The sequence below is a fragment of the Falco punctatus genome (assembly GCF_963210335.1).
Source record: "Falco punctatus genome assembly, chromosome: 2".
NCBI lineage: Eukaryota > Metazoa > Chordata > Aves > Falconiformes > Falconidae > Falco > Falco punctatus.
The window spans coordinates 45,797,418-45,814,094 of NC_137581.1; the positions used below are offsets into that span (position 1 = coordinate 45,797,418).

At 43.9% G+C, this 16,677-nt stretch overlaps 1 long non-coding RNA gene across 1 annotated transcript in view; it reads right to left on the reverse strand.

The window, feature by feature from the left end:
- Positions 1 to 13,479, reverse strand: part of LOC308058532 — a 34,739-nt gene extending 21,260 nt beyond the window's left edge. The window contains exon 1 of the long non-coding RNA XR_013925863.1: positions 4,439 to 13,479. This is a non-coding gene — a long non-coding RNA (uncharacterized lncRNA). The remainder of the gene's footprint in view (positions 1 to 4,438) is intronic.
- Between the last annotated feature and the right edge of the window lie 3,198 nt (positions 13,480 to 16,677).

Consider the following 16,677-nt stretch of genomic DNA (forward strand, 5'->3'; position numbering starts at 1 on the left):
AGCAAGTCTAGATAGCCCATGTGCTTGTCCACAGTCAGTCTGGGGTTTGCCTACAGGATCCAAATGCTGGAAATCAGTGGATCTAGGCTGCTTGGTTGCTCATGTATGTCCTGTTTAAACTCTTGATAATCTTACTGAGTCCCATGGAAGGGGGAGACCTGCTACAGTAAAAGCAAGCCTTTTTGAACACAAATGGTCCTTCCCCAGGAAACAAAGGGCACTTCTTAATACAAAAATCCCAAAATGTAAATCTAGGTAATTTTGCCAGCTTGAGTGCTATGAGCAGAAAGAACAATTAAAAAAAAAAAGTAATTCTAAGACACTAAATATAAACTATTTTATTTAAACAAGGGGTTTTTTTAATAGTTCATAAACAACCTAAGAATAAAATAGTAATCTTATAAGAATATATTTGTCTTGTACCAGCATGCAGGCCAAATGTCCATAGCAGAAGCAGATGTGGAACTTGTCATTAAAGTCAAATAAATACTCATCCAACATAATACAAATGATAAAATCTAAAGCTTGCAAGCTGAAGGTAGATTCTGAGCAGATTTCTTTCATGCAGTGACACAAACAGGATACATGATGTAACGTTGTGTTTCCATGAGGCATAAGGGTTTTAATAGCATGAATTTGAAATTACCCCATTGCAAGCTTACCAAGGAGCCACAGATAAAGTGCCAATGGACAAAGTATTTCAAGGGAAGTCAATAATACCTCTCAAGCAGAACACAATGATGAAAAGGGGGTTTTTTCTTACTATATATGTAGCACAAGTGGGTCAGAGCCTTGTAACAGGAGAAGGCTTATTCTCTACCAGATGATACATAGGGCTTGGGATCATATCTTAACATTTCAGCTTTTATTCTAAAAACAAATGTTTAGGCATGCTGAATATAAAAAAAAGGTTTAAAAATGTATCTTTATTTCTGTCTGCATCTGTAATGACCTGGAATTAACAGATATGAAAAGCACAAATTGGCCCATATATCATGAGGTCTTTATTTTCAAGAATAGTAAATCAGTCTTTTTGACCTTCAACTTATAAGTTTTACATACATTAAGAAGATTTCTAATTTCTAACTACCTTTAGGGGCAGAAAACTTAAAAGAATATAACCACCTGCACCATAAAGCTTGGAGGCCTCACCAGCATACTCTTTAGGATAAACACTCCCTGCAGGAAACAGAACAATGGCAAGGCTGCAAGAGATCAGCTAGTGTTTTCTAGAAACTACTTAAACCAGCTCGACAGTAAATAACTGGTACATGCACTTGTTTCAGTAATGTAAACATTAGCTTAGTGCTAAAATAATAGAGCGCTCCCGCCTAAAATGGCTCCTTCTGTACAGAACAGAGAGAAAACTCTCCTTGCAGGTGCCAGTGGGAATTTATAAGAACTTTGCAGTTAAGTTAGCTTAGACTTAACTAAGTTAGCTAAACATGTGTTCCATCAGTAAGAACCTTCTTCCTTTAATTGCACTAATACCTTGTGCGGTGCATCATTCTTCAGTTTCAAAGACTATATATGAACTTTAAACTGCTGGGTCACAAACCCTTGGTGTCCCTGTCATTGATTTATGATATTCTAAGGGCCACATTGCAGGGTTAGGGTTTATCAGAATGATTACTGAGGGGCTGAAAGATTTATAAAGACTATCTTCATTGCATGTGCGAGAAGAGTGCACTGTGAGAATGCAGTGGAACTTACAAAGCCACTTATATGTTATTGGAATGAGGGTGGCTTTTCCTTACGGAGCAGCCCCTGGTTCTATTGTCAGGGGAAGTAACGGCTGTGAAATTGTTGTCCTTACATCAGATAGGTAATAAGTCCTTCATTACTGTTTATGAGGCCTCTCCTTTTCCCTTTGTCACACAGAATAAGTACTGGTTAGACCTTTTAGTCTCTTTCATGAAGCTGAGTTTAATCATGAGCGCAGAACACTCCTTTATTTTGAGCCATTATTAAATGGCTCTGAAAGTGCTGAAAAGTGGTGTTATCACACAATATATGATTTGAAACACCTGTAGCATGTCCAGCTCCTTGCTGTTGTTGTAAAGCTCCCAGAATTGTACCCTAACTCTTGAGACTAGATTCCTTCAGCTACCGTACTTCTCTTGCACTGATGAGAAAAGTTCTCATCCCTACTGACAGTCCTAAGCACCTGAGTAACCTTTCCTTTTCTTGAGTTATGGCTTAAACATAATACAATACATTTATTTAATGCCCACTAAAAAACTTAATGCTCCCCAAACACATTTCCAGTATCATAGATAATGCAAGCATTCTGTACACAGGTAGCACACACAGTACAGAATGAAGAAATATTTTAACACTGTCCAGGGATGGTTAACCTCAGGTAATGTATCATTGCAAAATCTTGCTGTCTGGCTATTATTAAAAATGATAGCATCAAGCATTTTCTTCCATTCTTTCTGACTATTGTATGCTGTTCTCAGAGTTTTATCTCTGATGCACATGAGAAAGATTTGATCTTATACCCTCCAGCATTACCCAACTGCTTGGTGCCTGATCTGGTCTTATAGCCTGAAAAGAATGAAATTTTGAAACAATTATAAGATATGTTGGAAATGCCAAGGAGATTTTAGTACAGATGGTCAAAAGTATGTGATAAATATAATTTGTCATACCACATACAGATACAAAAATAAAGGAGCTATCTCATATGAAAAGAATTCTGCCTTTGTTTTATTTGATATTTGTGGATTAGGTTGTGTCTAATGGTTAAGTATACCTGTTGGATTAGTCTCCCTGTCCTGGTTTCAACTGGGATATGTTTTCTTCTTAATAGCTGGTACAGTGCTGTGTTTTGCATTTAGTACAAGAATAATGTTGATAACACACTGATGCTTTAGTTGTTGCTAAGTAGCGCTTACTCTCAGTCAAGGACTTTCCAGTTCCCCATGGCTCTGCCAGTGAGCAGGTGCACAAAAAGCTGGGAGGGAGCAGAGCCAAGACAGCTGGCCAAAACTAGCCAAAGGGATATTCCATACCATAGAACAGCATGCTCAGTGTATAAACTGGGGGAGCTGGCTGAGGGTTGTTGATCACTGCTCGGGGACTGGCTGGGCATCAGTCAGCAGGTGGTGAGCAACTGTGTTGTGCATCGCTTATTTTTTTTTCTTGGGTTTTATTCCTCTTCACCACAATTATTTTTGTTGTTATTACTATTATTATTTTCTACTTTATTTCAATTATTAAACTTTTTATCTGAAATCATGACTTTTACCTTTTTCCAATTTGCTTGTCCCACCAGGGGGGGTTGTGGGGAGTGAGCAACTGTCTGTGTGGTACTTAGTCACTGGCTAGGGTTAAACTATGACACTTTCTCAAGTAAGTAAATCAGCAATAGAGAGAAGAAGGTGCTTCTGAAGTTGTCCAAAAAGAGCTTCAATTCACCAAAACTAAGCACTTAGTTATTGACATTGATGATTTAAAAAAAATATTTTAGTTGGAGCGGATCTCCCTCTGGAGAGGGAAAGGGGGATCCTCTACCCTCTGGGAGGGGGTGCCTTCAAAAGCACTCATCCTTTCTTGTAGAGCTAGGAAGGGAATTTATTTCCTAGTTTTTAAATATTTATTTATGTATCCATCTATTTATTTATTTATTTATCTATGCATACAGAGAGACACTGGGGGAATCACCAGGCACCTAGGATGAAGACACATGTGCTGGAGCTAGATAAGTGGGTTTCCACCCTCTATCCTTCCTTTGGGAAAGCAGAACTGGGGAGAAATTTTTAAGAGAAAATAAAAACAACAAGCTAGAACCATTGTGGAAGTAAATAATGTTCCATTGCTTTATTTCTAAACTATGTTATCACTAGTGATATCTGTAGGAAAGCAGAAATGAAGGTAAAAGAAATTTGTTTCCAGTGTTGGAGACTGATAGATTAGTTCCCTATTAAAGATAATGGTATTGATATATTCTTTATATGAGGGTTTGCAAAACTCATTTCTTCTCCCATCTCCATGTAAAAGAACGTCCTAAACTTTTCCTATTAAGTCCCCAAAGCTTTGTATTTACTGTTATAATACCAAAAAAATGAAGAAGACTAATATGTTAGTCAGACTAGCGTACACAAGCAAAGGAAGAGCTGACAAACAACCACTGTGCCTTGAGGCAGTTTCTGTAGTGGAAAAAAAACGCTTGGTCTGAACTCAACTATATAGACATAATGCCAAAAAATGAAGTAACTCCTGGCTTTAAAGCCCCTGAAGTCACTAGAAAACTTCCTCGGATTTCAGATGGCATTAATTTATTTTCCAGTGATTCTTAGTGAGTAAACCACTGAACTGACATTAAGGAAATGTGGTTGGTTTCCTGTTCCTGACACAGATTACCTACAGGTCCCTGGATCAGTCACAATGCAGTACTATAAAAGATGGAATTATTTTTTTAGTACATACATACCAATACTGGAACATTAGGCTGGAGGATAGCAATGATACCACTTCTAAGGCTGACAGTGGAGAGGTCATAAGTGAAAGCATACCTGTAATACATGAAGGATGTGTATAAATTAGTGACATCTAAGAGAAGAAATAAATGTCTCCCAGACGACAAAAAGAAGTTGTTGACCCTCTTGCACCATCTATGAAACAATTCAAATACCTGACCTCTGCCTGAAAGTACCTATGAAAAGAAAATAATGCAGAATGCAACAGGAGTTTCTGACCAAATTTTGACCTGAAAGAATGGTACATATTTTTATCCATGTTATACATAAACTAAGTTGTTTGCTTAATAAGTTTAAACTTATTAAATAAGTTAAAATTATTTAAATGTTCTATAAGAGTCTAAAACATTTATCTGACATATGGTAGATTGGACCAGCTAATTCTCAGTATTTATCCCGTAATATATGGAGTGTGTGTGTTTTAAATCTCTCCATGTCCTCATTAGAAACTATATACTCTGGAGCCAAGGGAACACTACATTAATGACACAAAGTCCTCTGCACGATAAAGATTAAGCGCTATGGGTGTAACTAATCTTTCAGGCATCTCTAGGGGGAAATTATTGCTACTCCTTACAGGGTGCAGCTATGTGGCAGCCAACAGAGCACTAGAGAGCAAGCCCAAGCACCCTTGACCACCCACACAGCTTACCCCTCACCTCATTCCCTGGGTCTGCTTGGGACCTTTCCAACTCACATTCAGACACACCAGGCACAGCAGGAGCTGGTTCCACACTGTATAGATGCAACTCAGTCTGTACCTGGCCCTTTTTTATTCAGCTATATAGACATTGCCTCTTCATCAGTTGAATCAGTCTGTAGGTGAAATGAATCCTACGTTATAAGTAAAACCACCAATTTGGGCATGAATTCATTGAAACACATGGGTATAAACGGAAACATATGAAATTTTGTCTGAGCATAACACTTTTTTTACTGTGAGGGTGGTTGAAAACTGCAATAAGCTGCCCAGAAAGGTTGGAGAGCCTCCATCCTTGGAGATATTCAAAAGCCATCTGGACATGGTCCTGGACAACCAGTTTTAGGTGACCTTGCTTTGAGCATGGGGTTGGAGCAGATGGTCTCCAAAGGTGTCTGCCAACTTCAACCATTCTGTCATTCTGCAAATCTCTTAACCAGTGACTCCAATCCTAGACCAGTTGTTGTGATGCAAGCAGCATTAACAAAATTACATGGCTATATGGAGGGCTAGTTCTGCAGTGAGCGTGCTCATTTGTGTGCGAAGGCAGAGACTATATGAGGAGAGAGCTGCTACCACTCTGGGTAGGAGGTGATTATTACATCAGTTTGGTTCTCCTTATCTGCAGCCTTTCAAGTTCCTTATAAGCAGGGTTAAATACTACCTTTGTTTTTCAGATAGGCCCAGTCAAAGCCCCTGGGGTCCTCATGATGCTAATTTTGCTTGGGAGACTCACCTCAGGATTCCCTTGTAACCCCTGAAGAGACAGTAGAGACTGAAAGCAAGAGCCTAAGGGAAGGTGCTCCGTGTCACCCTGACAGTGACTGTTTTACTGTACTGACAACAGAGGAAACAAGGAAAAGTAACTTCCCTAGCTTAAAATAAATTTCTGAAGGCAGAAGAGGAAATGAGGGGAAACGCCAAAAGCTACACATCCATAGTCAACACAAAAGTCATCGGCAGTACTGAGAATAAGTCCTTGTTCATGGACCTTGTAGCTCTAGAAATTGAGATGGCTGGATTTGCCAACAGCAAAAGCCATAATCATCTCTGAGAGTAACTAAATTGAGGGTGGAAATTTCCCTTCCAGGCTTCTAGACCATCTGAGAAAAACAGCTTCTTGCATAAAAAGACAGGCACTCATTGAGAAGCTCTGTCACACCCTGGTTTGCTGTGCTAGCCTAGACTTGGAGGTTGTGCAAAGGGGGCCCTTCTGGTGTCAGAAGAACTTGTTAGAGCCTGTAAATTTCTCATAATCCTATTTGTTGTTCTCAGCACTTCCTACTTCTCATGTCCTTCCTTTTCTGCAGGAACAAATTTAACTTGTCTTTTGAAATCTCATTACCACAAGATTGCTCCTTCCTGTGTCAGCCAGACTTTGCTGGTTGATAAAGAGAGGAAAAAAAAAATATTAATGAAAAGTAGGATTATTAAGCTGGAAGTTGTTTATACACAGACTGGTATTCCCAAGTTAGAGCATGCGCTGCAAGTTCCTCAGCTTCTGTTCTGCCATCAGGCTCTGTATGTGCTGAGTGCCCAGATTTTTTGTCTAGTAAGAGATCAGATATGGTCTTGTAGGTGACAGAATGCATTGTGAGCAAAAGGAAGCAGTGAGGAGGCACACATAAAACTGTAGCAGTGCTAATGTAGTAGAGCAAGCAAAAGAAGCTTAACAGCACATGCATCATAGTGTGTAGACAGCTCAGCTTCACTCCAGCAGAAAGCTATTCTGGTTAATTCATTCAATCATTTTGCTGTTACTTTGTCATGCCAGCTCCTAATAACAGAAAGGCTCAAGGTACTTTTTTACATCTGTGACAGAAGATACTGAAAATAAGTGCAACAGCAAGGGACCCTTCAGGAAGGAATCCTGCTAGCTGACATTCCAGAAATTCCCTCTTGTTAAGTCTAAGCAAAGATACCAGCTATAGTGAAAGTAGTTATCTGACATGTATTATGTGAGACATATGTGTGACATGGAAGGAAAACAGAGGGTTCCTCAAGCTCAAGTGTTTTCTAAGGAAGGGACTGTCATGCATAACTGATGATATTTTTCTGCAGCTAGCTTGTCTGCCTTAGTTTGCTGTTCTTCCTGTACACTGGGAATGAAATGCAAGGAGGCTGATAATGGGAACATGAAATCAAACAATATAAAACAACTTGGATCCTCAAAAGAATTATGTAGGAAATGAAATGCTTGGTTCTTTCCGGCATGACACAGCTTAGTATTTATAAGGCTAAAAGCTGGTTCCAGGGAGAACTGGAGATGAATATGCTTTCAACAATCTAAGGATTATGCTCAGACTGGCTGAAACCCACAAGAAGTCAGAGATCATGATGTGAGAAAGGCAGTCTGCTTTTCTAAGTAGAAGTGGGAGTTAGCTGTGCTGGGGAGAACTCACAGAGAGGAGAAACATGCACACAGAATTTCTCAGATTTTGGGGGTTTGGGGGGGCTAGATATATAAAGAAACTGTATTCTACTGATGGACAGAAAAATTAGGCCTATTCATGTACCAAAAGTTGCGATGTCAAAAACTGAAACAAAGAGCATCCTTTGCATTATGTAGATTCGAATTTATGATTATAAACACATTCAATTCAGTCAAATAGTTGTTTCCCAGAGAAATGAGAATATTATGCCTACAGTATCCATAGATTGTAGTCATCTTTGTTGATTGGAAATCAATAGGACCTTACATGCATACTTAACCTCCTGTGGCTTTACAATTTCAACAGGAAATTTGACAACCAACAATTTATGGTTTGGTATTATGCTGATGTGTGCTGTGAAAGATGGAAATATCTGATCTGTGAGATTCTTCAGGGCTTGCCTTTTATAAAACCCTTGCATCAAGAAAGATAACATTCAAAATGTGATAGTGGCTAATTAGATATGTGCCAGTGAAAATAAATTACATGCATAAAGAAGTACTGAGACAGAACATCTATTGGGTGGTAGCAAAAGCAAGTAACATCTTAGCTCATCCTGTATCCATTAAAACTGTAGTGAGAAATATTCTTCAGAAGAGGTCATGTGCATTACTCCAGCCCTAAGCGAAAGATTAATCTTTTCAATAAATCATCCTGAAGTTAATTATTTCCAACCGACTTAAAAGATCCATGCTGAAGCAGCAGTTTTAAATTGCATTTTAAGTGATTCATTGCTTTATACAGTCATTAAATGTACATATGATCAGGTTTTTAGGTCATCAAAATGTTAATCTGTAAAGGTTTATGAGTTTAATAGAAGGTCTATAGGGGGTGGACACTTGTCAGTTTGCCCAGACTATTAAAATGCCCAAAACTGGGCTTCACCAAATATTTAACAGTCATCAGTTCAGGATCTGTTATGTTAATTGCATTCTGCAGCAATTTTGTATTTATTTGTTACTGCAGAACAAATATGGAGCAGGGCCAGCTACAGATTTCAAAAGTCTTTTTTCCAGAAAATTGCTTTTCAGAGTGAATATAAAAATTTTATCCTTTAAATGAATAGCTGTGAATGATTACTCTGGGCTTGTCTACTTTTCAGAACTTTTTATAATGTCAGGCAATCTCTCTTAACAGGGAAATCTCTTCATATTTTTCAGATTCCCAAGAAACAGAATATGCAATCAACAGACTAAGTGACCTTTTTACTTAACTACTGGACAGTAAGGGTCAAAGCCGGGGCAGGGGAGGGTTAAAAACTACCTTTTGGACAAGTCTAAATCTTGCACCATTTAAAAAAGGAACAAAAATACCAACTTGCAGTGCACGAACCTGGGGTTTAAAGTGCAAATGTTCCTGAAGAACAGTCTAGTCTTACATGCTTCCCTAGTACCTCCTAATGGATATTCTGGACAACACAGTAAATAGACCTTTGGTCTGATCCAGTTCAGCTTCCCACTTCCAGACCCTAAACTGCAGGAAGGTGTATGAAGGAATCAATGTAGCTACATTTATGAGCTCTACAAGCTACAAAGAGAACAGAAGAAACCATACTGAAGACAAAAATAGCGGAAGACTGATCAGAGGCTGGGAATGACCTGGAGTCACCAACCAAGGCAAGGGCTCTTTACTCTAGGAAAGTGATGACTGAAGGGACAATATGACAAAGGGCTAAAAAAAGTCATGGCAGGGAGAAGGTGAATGAGGAATCGTTATTCTATTCCTATACAAGAGCTAGTCATCATGAAATAAAATTATGTGGCAGGTTGAAAGCAAAAAGGGGAATGAAGCTTCTTAGCATGATATACCTAAACCTTGGAATTCACTGCTGCTAGATGTTGGAGATATCAAAAGTTCTCAGGTGTTTGAAAAGTAACTACATAAAGTCATGGACTAGAAATCCACCAAGCGTCATTAGATACAAAGACATCATTTCTGGTTTAGAATCTAGGAATGGGAGCAGGAAATACATTACGTTTGCTTTACATTTATGTGCCTTTGCATTCTTCCTTTACTTCTCCATTTCTTCCCTAAACTTCCCTATTGATCACTTCCAGAAAGACACTACTGAGCTAGATGAACCTTTTACCTGACCTAGCATACTTGTTCTGAGCCAGAAACCCCTCGCTCTACTCATGTTTCTTCCCATTTGCTTTCCCCCTGAATTGTGTATACAATTGAACAGTTAAGTACTTAAGATTTCAGAAGGTAAAAAGGGCAGTATGCCCTTCCCTGTCACAACACATTTGCAAGTTTCTCCTCAGCTGTTAGGTTTCAGCTGTAAAAAAAAAAAAAAAAAAAAAAAAAAACAAAACAAAACAAAAAAAAAAACCAAAAAAACCAACCTAGAAAATTGTAAAAGATGCGGTCAGATGAAAAATTGAAAGGTGTCAGTGGCTGCTTTAATCTTTCAATAAAATATATCCAAGCAAAAATCCTGGATATCTTTAACCAAGGGCTAGCTATGGTCATGTAAACTCTATGGTCCCTCTTAGTCCCATGGCTCCTAATTAGGTCATTGCCAGCCTTGCCTACTTCTAGCCCAGTGGAAGCTCAGCCTCAGTTGGGATCATCCTTCACTTTGCCAAGCCCTGCAATATGTGTGGGTAAAACTTGCTCTGGGGTACAGAGCTCTGACATGCATTATTCAGCAGCAGTAAGGCCCAAGGGACCCTGCTGGAAATGCTAGCCTTACTAATACTGTCAAGAGTGAAAGGGAAAGCAATTATGCTAACCCTAATCTCCCACAAAAATCACTGGGTAGTGACAATGAAAGGAAACAGAACTGTGAGAATGAAAATATCCCAGAAAGTCAAGCTCTTTGTCTACCTATACAACAAGAGTGTTCTGCTGTGATAAAGTCAGAGTAAGTTCTGATTTTATATAAAACCACTAAATGGTTATATACTGTAAAGGTTTACTAAGAAATAATTGTGTTAGTGTTCTTCCTGGTTACGCACTCGTATCTTATAATGAAAAAATAGATGATAATGTCTTTGCTGTACTACATTGTTCTAAAACTGAGAGTTAGGTTGTGTTTCATTTTAAGCATTTTCAAAAAATACAGATAATTACAGCTTTTGCTAACAACACTGAGGCAAATGTGAATTCACTGGTGGGCTTTTAAGCCTTATCTCAGCATGTCTGATATAGGAACAAACATTAAAAGTACTCTGGTATTTTTTGCCAATGCTTTCCTGCATAAATTCTGTTAAAAACATAGATTCTTCTGGTCTTCCATGCAGAAAGCATAATGAGAATAAATCTAATATTAAAATGACTTCTTGAGATGTCAAAGATTTAATTAGAAATATCAACTACCTGTATTTTTCTTACTTACTTGCAGTTGGTCGTAACAATCTGCAGAGAATATATGCGAACTAAGTCATCCCTATTATTTTCATTCCTGGGTTATGATACAATTTGGCACAGAATTTTAGCTCAGTTGCAAAAAGTAATGCTGGGCCGTACACACTCAGATTGATATATGATCCCAGCAGATGTATGGGATTTTGTAACTTTTTTTGATGAGTAAAGGAAAACTGCATACATTATGGAAATGAGAATTTAGTGAGATAAAGGACAGGTCCAGTTCCTTTTCAGCTACTACACAGAGATATTCTGCCATATCAGACAAGAACAATTTCTAAAGAAGTAGACCTTTCTGAGCTGGAGAAAAGGTAGATGAAATAGAAGAGATAAAAATAAAAATTGCAGCAAAATATTTTCTCTAAAGGAAGATATTTTTTTTCTCTCACATAAACACTTGAATAATGACTCTGCAATTCTCCAAACTGGAAATTTGCAAAAAGCTCTTTAGCGTGGTTTTCAGTAGTATAAAGAGCAAAAGCTCTTCAGGGTTTCAATTACATCTTTGCAACAGCTGTAAAAAAATGTAAACATGCAGATTGTTCCAATATATGAAAACACCTTCATTTGCTGCCTATTTGTCATAAAGGGAATAAAGTATCAGTGACGAACCCCTCCAAACCAGGAAAAATATTGTGCTATCAGGTAGCTGCAGCTTTGCTGTGTGAGCTAATTATTCATGTAGAGACATTTTCTAAATGTGTCACTTAAGACATAATGGCTTCTAATTCTATAAAGCCATTTGCCTAGAGCAGTAGCTGCTATTGCTCTACCTTAGCAACAACCCCAGTGCATCCTCAACTACTTCAGCTGAACAAAGACACTCAGCTTTCATGTGCCACTCTTACACGATTTTCATGCTAACACTATTAAAAAATTTACCTAGAAAATTTACCACCTCCTTCCAGAAAATACAACCAATGCCCCTAACTCTCTTAGTTTCTTATTCCACCACAGTTTGCTGTATTTCAAAAACAAATTTAACCGATGGCTGGTTACTAACTGAGGGCTCAGACCAATTTTTGCGGCAGTCAGGTAGAGAATTGCCCTTTAGTCTGGACCCAGTGAAGTACCGTGTAAATATAAACAAAATAAGATATATCAAACTTTAGATTCTCTAGTAAAACGATAGAAAGAATATGAAGAACTAAGTCTTGTCTATTGTTTCTCTCCCATATGTGTAGTGATTGGCTCCCTGGAAAGCAAGAGTCTGGACTGGTCCTCAGTGTGGCCACGAATATGCCAGCTGAGTGCTGGGCAGTGGCAAAGAAAGCACTAGAAAAAGCACAGACCCTTTGACCCAGAACCAGCATTCTCATGTTCTTAATGCGTTTGAGGCTTGTTAGCCATTGTGGTTGTAGGTATTGTAACATGGGTCACCAGTCAATAGTCATAACACTGGTGGATTTACCAGCGCTTTCTTCATATGCTTCACATATAGAACATTTAACCTTGGAATGGCTAAATTATAACATTATTAGGTTTATATTAACTTATCCTACCTGTCCTGGTAGCAACATTCTCAATAGAAACAGGCCAGAACTAACATCCGCTATAAAAACATGCCTGGTTTCCAGGCCGGTTCAGTTTTGCGACTCCAGCATACCTCTCTGTTTTTCATTCTTATACCCTGGTGTACCTTAATACTTTATAAGCATGCATTATTCCAGGAAGTCTTTGGAATCTGCTTTTCACAAAAGCAACCTTCTGTAAGCTCAGGCCTAAACTCCACTGAAGCTAAAGTGGATTTTAAATCTACGCTTCAGAATAAACAAGTCTGCACACATTTCCTACATGTGGATGAACACAGGCCTAAGTTGGAGTTAAGGAAAAAAAAGATGGAGGAGTTCTGTGGCAACTCTGTCACCAGGGTGCATCTTCCTCCCCCCTGTCCCCTAACAAGAGAGAGCCTTTCAGCTCGGACCACTGCTTTGGCTGGAGGAAACGTGCCCTTGTCACCCTCACAGCAGCGGCACAGGGAGACCCGCAGAGAGAGGGTGGGACTGACTGCGGATGGCACTGGTACGGGCACAAAGCATCCCGGGACACGTCCACGCATCCTCGTGACCAAAAGCAGCTTGGCAAAGCTGCTGGAAAGCAGTGTGGCAGAAAAGGCCCTGGGCGTCCTGGTGGAAAAACCAGGAGCCAGCGCGCTGCCCGTGCCCAAAGGCGGCGAGTGAGCGTGCCCTGGGCTGCGCTGGGCAAGGCCTTGCCTGCTGTGGGAGGGAGGTGGCCCTTCCCCTCTGCTCAGGGCCAGTGACACCAGGCCTGCAGCGCTCTGCCCGGCTCTGGGCTCCCCAGTACAAGAGAGACCTGGGCATACTGGGGAGAGGCCCCCAGTGCCTCTCCCCACCCCACCTCCTGTCCCCCCTGCGACCTCCCAGTGGCTCCTCTGAGGCCACAATGACACGATGTGTTGACCTGGTGCTGGCCCAGCAGCAGCCCCGGTGCCTGCAGGGAGGCGCTGTGCCAGCACGCTGCGCTGCTGGGGAGAGCCCAGGGCCAAGCACTGCCGGCACCAGGACCCCCCTTGGCAGCCTCGCTTGAGCCTGCTGGGCGCACTCCCACGCCATTCCCGCGGAAGACTTCTCCTGGCCTCGGTAGGATGGGCCAGGTGAACTGCTGCTGCAGCTCCAGGTGAGCTCCCCCCACAGCTCGGGGACACACCAGCACAGCGGGCCCACAGCAGCTGCCTTTCTCATGCCCGGCACCATCTGCCCTGCAGGAGCGACCCTGACCCCGTGCGGCAGCAGGTGCCTGTCCCGGCATCACCTGAGCCGCTGCTCCACCAGCGTGTGCGGGTGACCCGGGGCCGTAAGACAAGCAAGAGGCACCTCCTCCTCTTCAGGGACGCCCTGGTCATTGCCAAGTCCAAGTAAGACTCACAGACCCCAGCTGCCTTTCCTCCCACGCCCTGGCCCTGGCACCAGGGCCGGGACACCCAAAGAGCAGCTCCAGGCCTTGCCCATGGCAGGCAAATGCTAAAGGGGAGGCACCAGGCTCGGCCACCTCCAGGTCACTCCCTGCTGCTCCTCTTTGCAGACGTGGCGGCACCCTGTATGTAAAGCTCTGCCTGACCCTGGCCCAGCTGCAGGTGCTGAACGGTAGCAACGGGGCAGCTGGGGATGCTAAGGAGGTCAAAGGCAAGGCCTTCAAATCCCTTGTCCTCATCTGGCCCCACGACTTCTGCATCGTCACTTTCTGGTGAGTCTCGGTGCCATGCCCCACCAAAGGCATCCTGCCCCACAGGGCTCTGTCCTGCCTCTGCGACCATCCCCATAGGGCAGGTCTGTGCCAGTGCCCACGGTGTGCAGGGGGCACTCAGGCTGTTTCTCCTCTCTGTCTGCAGCACCTGGGCGATGAAGGATCTCTGGGTCAGCATGCTCCTTTGGTAAGCCCTGCCTGGCAGTGCAGCCTGGGGGCCCACGCTCACATCACGGGGGGATGCTCTGGCGTAGCCCTATGATGCAGAAACACTGCTCCCCAGCTGGGGGGGGGGAGGTGCCCCTGCCACTGCAGGCAGCTCTTGAGTGGGCAGAGCTGGCAGAGCTGCTTTGCCAGCTGTGTTCAGCCAACACCTGCTCAGCCCTGTCCTCACCACTGCTGCTGCCCTCCGCTTGACTGCTGGGCAGTACCCAGCTGCTTCACGGCAGCTTAGGAACGCTCCCTGGGCTGGCAAGAGAGAGAAAGGGTGGCTTGGGTCTCACATAGCTCATTCTCTGCCCCTTCCCCATGCATAGCCCACCAGAAGGAGTGGGGATTGCCCAGGTGACCCAGCTGCCCTCCATCAAGCTGCTGCTGAAGGAGCTGCGTGGCTGCAATGCTGTGAGTGTCCCTCCTGGCTCTGCTCTGCCCCAGAGCCTGCTCCAGCCCAGCACCGGGCACATCACTTCTCACTTCTGCTCTTTTCCCCTTGTCCAGGCGACAATACTCAAGCACCAGGCAGAGGTGAGGATCACTTGGGGTCAAGTCTGGCTGTCCCCACGTCTCACACATGGCCAGGGGCTGATGCAGCTCACTGGGGGCCCTTTCTGCTGTGGGGCCGCTTGGTGAGCACAGCGTATTTCTTGCAGGCCACCTCTTCTGGCAACCAAGGTGGACCTGGCCACTCAGCTGGTGAGTTTGGAGAAGACGGGCATAATGGCCCTTCTCCCCTCATCTTGCAGGTGGAACTCACAGTGCACTGAGGCTGCTGCTGCCCTTCCCACAGGGCACATCCATCGTCAGTGCCCTACAGCAGGACAGAGCTGAGCCCCGGGTCCCCTCTTTCCCAAATTATGCTTCTTCTGTGTGCATGGCACTGGGGGAACAGTGCTGAGAGGGTCTGGGAGCACTCGCCTGGCGCTTCTCCTCCACGGCTCTTTGCTCTCTTTTCCCCGGCAGCAGGTGAGACCCGCAGGAGGAACAGGAGGCTGCCATGGCCCTTTTCATGCCGAGGGACCTGGACTGCTGCAGTGGCTCTCGAGCCGTCAAGCTCTGGTGGCAGGGGGCCTCTCTTTGGCCAGCCCCTGGCAGCTCTCTGCAGCCAGGACGGCACACTGCCCCAGCCCATCCAGGTAAGCAAGCCTGGCCAGGGGGTCCCCATACCACTGGCTACTGCAGAAAGGCAGTCTCCCCAGCAGAAGGATCCCGCATGGGGCTCAGGGACAAAGCCGGCTCCTCCTCATGCCACTCACCTCCAGCCACTCCTCCACCCTGCCCTAGTGAAAGCAGAGCCATCCACACCATCTCCTGCCCCTGAGGAAGGTTCATCTGCCCCAGGGCCTGTCTCCAGCCAACCAACTCTCCTCCTCTGTCCCCTGCAGGACCTGCTGGCTCTCCTGCATGAGCATGGGCCATCCACGGAGGGGATCTTCGAGCTGGAGGACAGCAAGCACACCTCCCAGGAGCTCAGGGATGCCCTCAACAGTGGAGCAGAAGTCCACCTCAAAAAACAGCCTATACATCTGCTGGCCACCATCTTGAAGGTGAACCCTCCTGACCTGGAGCCCAGCAGCTCCTGGCTCTGTCAGTGCTGATGGGCACCTGCAAGGGCAGGAGCCAAAATCCAGCTGCCTGCTCGTGAGCCAGAGTGCCAGGGATGGTCAAAGCCTTACCTGGAGCCCTTGGCATTGTAGGACTTCCTCTGTAAGATTCCTTCCAAGCTCCTCGAGGAAGAGCTCTATGAGGAGTGGATGAGTGCCCTGCAGAAGACCAGCATGCAGGAGAAGCTGGCAGGACTGAAGAAGTAAGTGTGGCGAGCAGCCTGCCTGCTCTGTGGGGACTGGCAGAGGCCAGGACTGGCCCACAAGGTGACAGCCTGCCTGGAAAAGCCATGTTTTCTGCCAGCTGCCTCTTGCTGCTGTGGGGCCGGGGTTTGGGGGAAAGTGGCACAGAAAAGCATCTCTCTCCTTGGAGCACTTCCCAAAGGCATTGAGGGTTGCTCCATGAAAGGACTCTTGCCAGAAAGGCAGGGATGCAGTGGCGTGGCCTCATCTCAGTGAAGGCAGTCCTTCTGCTGTGGGGCCACCCGGCATGGCCGGGGAGCCTTCCCTTGGGTGAGACCACCCTGGCAGACCTGTCTCAACAACGTCTACTTTATCAATGTTGTGTTCCCATTCCCACAGGGTGGCCAGCAAGTTGCCTGAAGCCAGCCTCCTCCTGCTCAAGCCCTTGCTGTCCCTTCTGGAAAACATCAGCAGAAGCGCAGCCA